Raw genomic sequence first — 7,436 nt, forward strand, 5'->3', positions numbered from 1 at the left:
TAATAAACTTGTGTCCAGATGACAAGTTGGGATGAATTTTCCCAACAAGATCAAAGGCCCACCGTTGAAATGGCTAATGAGATATAGAAGGAATGAGCTCCCTACTTGGAGTATGTATCAGGTTACCATGTTTTTGACATTTTTCACATGACTTTGCAAAAGCTACTGCATCAATCTGCATTGTGGGCCAATAGTATCCCGCCCTAAGCAATCTTCGAGCCATGGCAAGACCATTAGAATGACCCCCACAGATACCCTCATGGATGTCAACTAACGCTTGATCAGATTCGTCCTTTTCTAAGCATCTAAGAAGTGTTCCATCTAGACCCTTCCTATACAAATCACCAGAGATAAGGGAGTGATGAGAGGCATTTTGAATAAGGTTTCTGCGTTCAGATCGGTTAAAGGTTTCAGGTATAATTCCATCACGAATGTATGAGTAAATGGCACCATAACGAGATGACTCATGACCAACAAGGGTACAAATAACATGACTTTCTTGGGAATCATAGATAGGGTGATGTAGCTCTTCCACCAAGAATTCAAATCTTGATTCATGTTGCTCTAATTGAAGAAGTGAAGCAAGTGTAGCCATAGCATCAGCTGCCTTATTTTCTATTCAAGGAATTTGCTGAAACGAGACAAATGTGAAGTAGAGTCTCAAGGAATCAACCATTTTCTTGTAAGAGACCAATTTATCATTTTTTGTTAGACAATCATCATTGACTTGGTTGATTATCAGCTGTGAATCTCCATAGATGTGTAACTCTGTAATTCTCCATTCTATGGCCATCTTAAGTCCATTTGTTAAAGCTTCATATTCAGCAATATTGTTTGTACATGGGAATAATAACTTGTAAGATTTAGGAATTGTGTACCCATGAGGAGAAACAAACAACACACCAACTCCTGAACCATTTTGCATAAAAGACCCATCAAAGAACATCTTCCATGTTCTTTCAGTCAGATACATGAGGTGCTCATCTGGGAAATCAACTTGAATAGGTGCATCATCTTGTAGTGGAAAATCAAACAATTGATCTGCTATAACTTGTCCTTTGATTGCTTTATGCTCAATGTACTCTATGTCAAACTCTGAAAGAATCATCATCCATTTAGCAAGTCTACCTGTGAGAGCAACCTTACATAGTAAGTACTTGAGTGGATCTATTTTTGTTGTGAGGTGTATAGTGTGCGCAAGCATATAATGTCGCAACTTTTGGGAAGCAAACACAACTGCAAGGCAAGCTTTCTCAATACTAGTGTAATTAACCTCATATGAAACAAGAGTACGACTAATATAGTATATTGCTCTTTCTTTCCCATGTTCATCAAGTTGAGCTAATAATGCCCCCAAGGCAGATTTTGTTGCTGAAACATATAGGATAAGTGGTTTTCCTGGGATAGGAGGCATTAAAATAGGAGGATTTGCCAAGTATGTCTTGATCTGGTCCATGCTCTGTTGACATTCATCATTCCATACACATTTGACTCCTTTATGTAAGTTCTTGTTGAAAGGTTGAGCTCTGTCTGCCAATTGTGAAATAAACCTCTGTATAGATTGAAGATGTCCTTGAAGACTCCTCATTTGACTAATGTTTTTAGGAGGTGGCATATCCACAATTTCTTGAACCTTTTCTAGATCCACCTCTATCCCTTTTGCTAAAATAATGAATCCTAGTAATTTGCTAGAGGTAACTCCAAATGCACACTTTTTAGGATTTAACCTTAGTTGAAATTGTTCCATACGATCTAGAATGACTTCTAAATCATCTAAGTGTGTGTCTCTTTTCTTAGACTTGACCAAGGTGTCATCCACATAATCTTCCATGTTTTTATGCATCATATCATGAAAAATAGTTGTCATAGCTCGTTGATAGGTAGCTCTTGCATTTTTTAATCCAAAAGGCATAACATTCCAACAATAGGTACCCCATGCACATGTAAATGCAGTCTTTTCTTGGTCTTCAGGAGCTATCTTAATCTGATTATATCCAAAAAAACCATCCATTAAGGAATAAATCTCATAACCCGCGGTCATATCCACTATCATGTCTATATTAGGAAGTGGAAAATCATCCTTTGGGCATGCTTTATTAACATCTCTAAAATCTGTGCAAACTCGAATGGTTTTGTCATATTTTGAAACTGGTACAATGTTTGATATCCATTCAGCATAGGCAATAGCTCTTATGAATTTTGCAGCAAGAAGTTTCTCTAATTCTGCCTTGACTAAGAGAGCTATGTGAGGATGCATTTTTCTTAGTTTTTGCTTAACTGGTTTAACACCTAGAGCTATGGATAAGTGATGCATAATAAGATTAGTGTCCAACCCTGGCATATCTGAATAAGTCCATGCAAAATTAATCTTCTTTTCTTGTAAGAATTTAGTATAAGCTTCTTTTTCTTGTGATGACAAAGACTGAGCCAAATGTACCATTTGCGGAGCTTCATCCGTACCCAAATTGACTGCTTGTGTTGGTTCAATAAGTACTGAAGATCTATCTTGAAAATAACTAGGAAGAGAATCAAGTACCTCATCTTTAGGTGCCTCAGAGAGGTTTTCACCCTTGGATACGTCCTTTCTTTTTACTTTTTTTGGTTTTGACACTGCCACATAGTGGTTTTCACCATCAGAACTCTTTTTCTTTTTCTTTTCTTTTATCTTTATTTTGCGACTAAGGTACTTGATATCTAGCTCTGTCATACTAGTAGCTGGTTCACTGGTGGAAGAGACTACAGGTTCAATGGCATTCAAATAATAGGCTATTTCATAGTCATTTTGAAATGTTAAGATCTCAGGTTCTTGGTTGCATTGGGACCAATCAATTAGATTAGCATGAACAAGGGATAAATCAATGACAGGTTCAAGATTGTGCATATGGATGATATCTCTAGTGTTTGAAGATTCAAGGTCTGTCAAGTAACTTCCTAAACTACCCAAATCAAGATTTGTCCTCACAAGCGAAGAATCGTCCACTAAAGCAACATGCGAGTTCAAATCCTCTAATCCTACATATGATTCATTGACTAACTCAGTTTGAGAACTATATGTATGAACAACATCAACATCCATATCAACTGTGGAAGATTCTGAGAAAGAATCCCATTCATACTCATTAGAATCTGTTTCAAAGTCTCGACTAGGATACTTATACCATGAATGCTTGGGATGTCTAGATGTGGAAGCTTCAATATCATCAAGAGTCACACTTTCTTGTTCTAAATTGGCAACTATCTCATGAGATACCAGATTATTTGAATCTCCCCAAAGGAGATTAGTAGAAGGGACCCAATCTTCACACATATCTTGTTGGTTTTCTGAATTAGGTATGTATTCTTGTTCTTCTTCACTATCTGACTTATCAAGGATAGAAGCAACATTCTTACTTTGATCCACATACCCTAGGCCAACTGACTTCTTAGACTTGCATCCAAAAAGTTGATGATCAAGAGGTTTAGCTCTAGCATCCAATCTATTACTAAGAGGACCATGTCCAGGATAACCCATTTTCTTGACAAAAGAATACCCTCTTCCATAAGCATTAGGTGAAGGAGTGAAATCTTCATTGTGCAAATACTTCTCTTCTCTATAAATCCAATCTCTAATAACCACATCTTCTTTCTCATCTTGAATAGGCACTGATGACTGTACAAATGTGTCAAACAATGTCATAGCTGAAGAAGAAGGTTTCATCTCTTGTGAAGGTTTACCATAAGACCTAGGTGAAACTGGTAATGCAGCGAGGGAGTTGAGTTGATATCCCCCCACGCCAAAGTCTATGGACTTAAACTTGTTCTTGCAATTAGTTAAAACTGCATTAAAATCATCTTCTTGTCTATTAAGGGGAACATGAGTACTTTCTGAAATCGAGTTGATAGACAAAGTATTATCCCCAGGAATGCATATCTTTGTTCCATTGTAAGGAAACTTGACACACTGATGATAAGTAGATGGTACTGCTTGCATATCATGAATCCATGGTCTCCCAAGCAAAATGTTGTATGCAAGGGGTCCAGCATCAACTATTTGGAACAAAACATCTTTTTCCATAGGGCCAATCCTAACAGGAAGGACAGCCAACCCCTTTGAACTTCTCTCTGCCTCATCATAAGCTTTGATATTAATCCTTCTTTTGCTATCAATAACATGTTCAGAATAACCCAATGTCTTTAAAAGACTCAAAGAATAAATATTAAGCCCAGCACCCCCATCTATCAACACACACCTAACACGGGTCCGATGTATCATAACCTCAATATGAAGAGCAAGATTGTGCGAATGACCCAAAGATTTATCATCTTCCTCCGAAAAGGAAAGATGATGAGGGCTTGCAATATGATTAACCATGTTTTGGAATTGATCAACGTCTAAATTATTGGGGACATTCGCCATGCGCAAAGCATCCTCAAGAACCTGTTTATGTCTTGGAGACAACTCTAAAAGCTCAAAAATTGAAATCTGAGCAGGTGTTCTTTGTAATTGATCAACAAGATTATAATTTGACTCGGGATTAACCATTGGTTTTGAAGAAACATTCTTGGATTGCACTTGTTTTGGTTTACTTGGTTGGTTTGAACTAGGTCCTTTGATAACAAGGGGACCTTGACTTCGTGTAACAGCATTGAGACTTTGAGAAGACACTTGCTTAGGTTTACTTGACTGGTTTGAATTGGGTCCTCTAATGACAAGGGGACCTTGAGATGACTCTCTAGAGTGAGTACCCCTTAACACCAACATAGGTTTTTCACCAAAGGTAGGAGAATTCAAATTTAAATTATAACCATTGGGATCTTTATCTTCCATCATGTTGACACTTTCTTCTACAACCTCAAGCATATTGATAACATTTTCTGCATTTGAATAAGTGTAATTGATTGCAGCCCTGCCATTCTTAGGTTGGGAAGCTTCTTCTTTCTCATATTTGGGCAAAGGCTGTTTGAATGCTGTGTGATCAGCATTGGTATTTAGTCCATCTATTTTAAGTTTTCCATTCTCAATAAGATCTTGAACAATATGCTTGAATCTCCCACATTTTTCAATATTGTGTCCAATGTCATTGTGAAGCTTGCAATAAGCCTTCTCATCCCACCACCATGGCTTAACTTCAGGAATATAGAACTTTGCAGCATCATAAGGGTGCACAAGATCACGTGCAAGGATCTTTGTAAATATCTCTTCATATGTCTCACCCAATTGGGTGAAGTTACATTTCTCTCCTTTAGGCCTTTCTTGATATCTTGGCTTGTTACTATGTTGATTAGCACTAGCCAAATGGAGAACAGCTTGGTCTTTAGGATTTGAGGAATCCACAACTCCATCATTGACCACTTGTTTGTTCTTATTCCAATTGATGTTCTTTCCTTTATCTTTGTTGTTGTTGTTATTATGACCATTATTGTTGTTGTTTCCATTTTTGGTCAAAATACCTTGCTCTCTCAAAACATCCTCAATTCTAAATGCAGCTTCAATCATGGTATCAAAGGACTCAAAAACCATCTTCTTAACTTCATACTTCATCTCAGGAACCATATTACTAATGAGGATTTCAATCTTTTCTTTCTCAGGAATAGTCCTAGAATAACGAGAGCACTGTCGTCTCCATCTTTGCAAGAAAGTAACAAAGGGTTCTCCTTGATTTTGCTTTGTGTGACATAAGTCCAATAGTGAGACAGATCATGAAAGATTGTATGAAAAGTGTTGAACAAATCTTTGAATTAACTCAGGGAATGTCTTAACAGGAGGAGTTATATTGGTAAACCATTTCATGGCTTGAGCTTTAAGACTCCTTGGAAATAATCTCATAAGATATGAGTCTTCATGATGAAACTCAAAACTCATAGTATAGAATTGACGCACGTGATCATTTGGATCCCCATTTCCATCATATTTGTCATATTGGGGAATCTCAACTTTTCTAGGAAAATCTTTCATGTCAACTCTCTTATCAAAAGGATTAGGGCAAATTGAATCTAGTGAAAAAGAACTCTTGGGTGCTGATATTTGCTTCATTTGTTTCTTCAATTCATAAATTTCTTCTTTTATGGAAGGATCATGCTTTTGAATCTTCTTATCCATATCAAAGTTGTAAGGAACCTTAGCACCTTTATTGATTAAATGTTGAAAGCATGCATCTCTATTTTGGTCCATATAAGCTTCCATACGTTGTTGAAAATGTGGATCTTGTGGTATAGCCATGAAATCATAAGAATTATATTCAAAGTTGGAGCTAACACCTCCATATTGTGAACCATGATGAGCTTGTTGTGAAGGTTTTCTTGAAACTCTAGGAGGTGTTGGTCTCCTATAATAATCATGTCTTGAAATTTTCCTTCCTCTAGGAGTAGGAGATTGTGAAGATGTTCTCCCACTTTGTGGAGTCTTAGGAGGGGTAGATGGGGGAGAGTTGTTTCCACCACCAATGTGCACATTGTTGAATTGATTGTCAAGTTGTGAAGTCTTAAAAAAATCTTGTTCCTCTTGACAGGATTTCCTTTCCATCTCAATAATAACTTGCCTTTCTTCCTCTAGGCGTTGAAATTGTTCTTCCTTCTTAGCTTGTTCTTCTAGAAGAGCTTTTCTTTCATGATCAATTGCTTTGAGTCTTCCACTTGCATAAACTAGAGGTGTCATGAGTGGTGTACATGGTCTTGATTGTCTAAACTGATTACCAGTAAATGTTGCATTCACATGAGCACTAGAAGGCTCACCAATTTGATCATCATGTTGGGCTTCCTCTTCTTGATAGGCATAATGTCTTCCTTTCTCATCCCTTTGATGTGCATCCAAATACCTATCCTCAATAAGAGGTAAAGTTGGTCTACTTCCACGAGTGGGATCACCACTCAAAAGGTCAACATTATACTCACTACTTTGATTCTTCTTGTATGGCGCTCTTGTAAAAATCATATTCATAGCTGAATGAGGTGATGCTAAGGGTGTACTCAACTCAATAAGATCACCACTAAGGTCACACAAAACTTCGGGAATACTCTCAGGGGATTGAATAGACACAGGTTCCTTTCCCTTATGTCTTCTACGAGTTTGAACTAAAGGTAATTGTTTAAAGACAACTTGAGGTTGCTTTCCTTGATCTACTTGATATCTTGTTGTAACCGGCATGAAAGAAAAAGTACTAATTGATAGGATAACCCTAAGAAATGTTGGTACCAAACAAGGATAGTAAAAGCACTCACTTGTCCAAAATAAATGTGATAAGATTGAATTTTGTAATAGGCATAAATCAACACTGCCACAGAGGTGCTCACAACTTTGGGTGAATACCCTAGCACATATGGACTAGGAGGATGATTTATCCAAATTATAAATAATTAAAATTGATTTTTTTTTTTTCTTCTATGAAAGTGTGGACAAGAAATTACTAAAACTCTCCAAGTGTAATATCAAAGGATCCAAGTGTATATCTTTCTCAATA

The sequence above is a fragment of the Cupressus sempervirens genome, chromosome 1 (assembly GCF_028749045.1).
Source record: "Cupressus sempervirens isolate cs-2001-9-10 chromosome 1, ASM2874904v1, whole genome shotgun sequence".
NCBI classification, from domain to species: domain Eukaryota; kingdom Viridiplantae; phylum Streptophyta; class Pinopsida; order Cupressales; family Cupressaceae; genus Cupressus; species Cupressus sempervirens.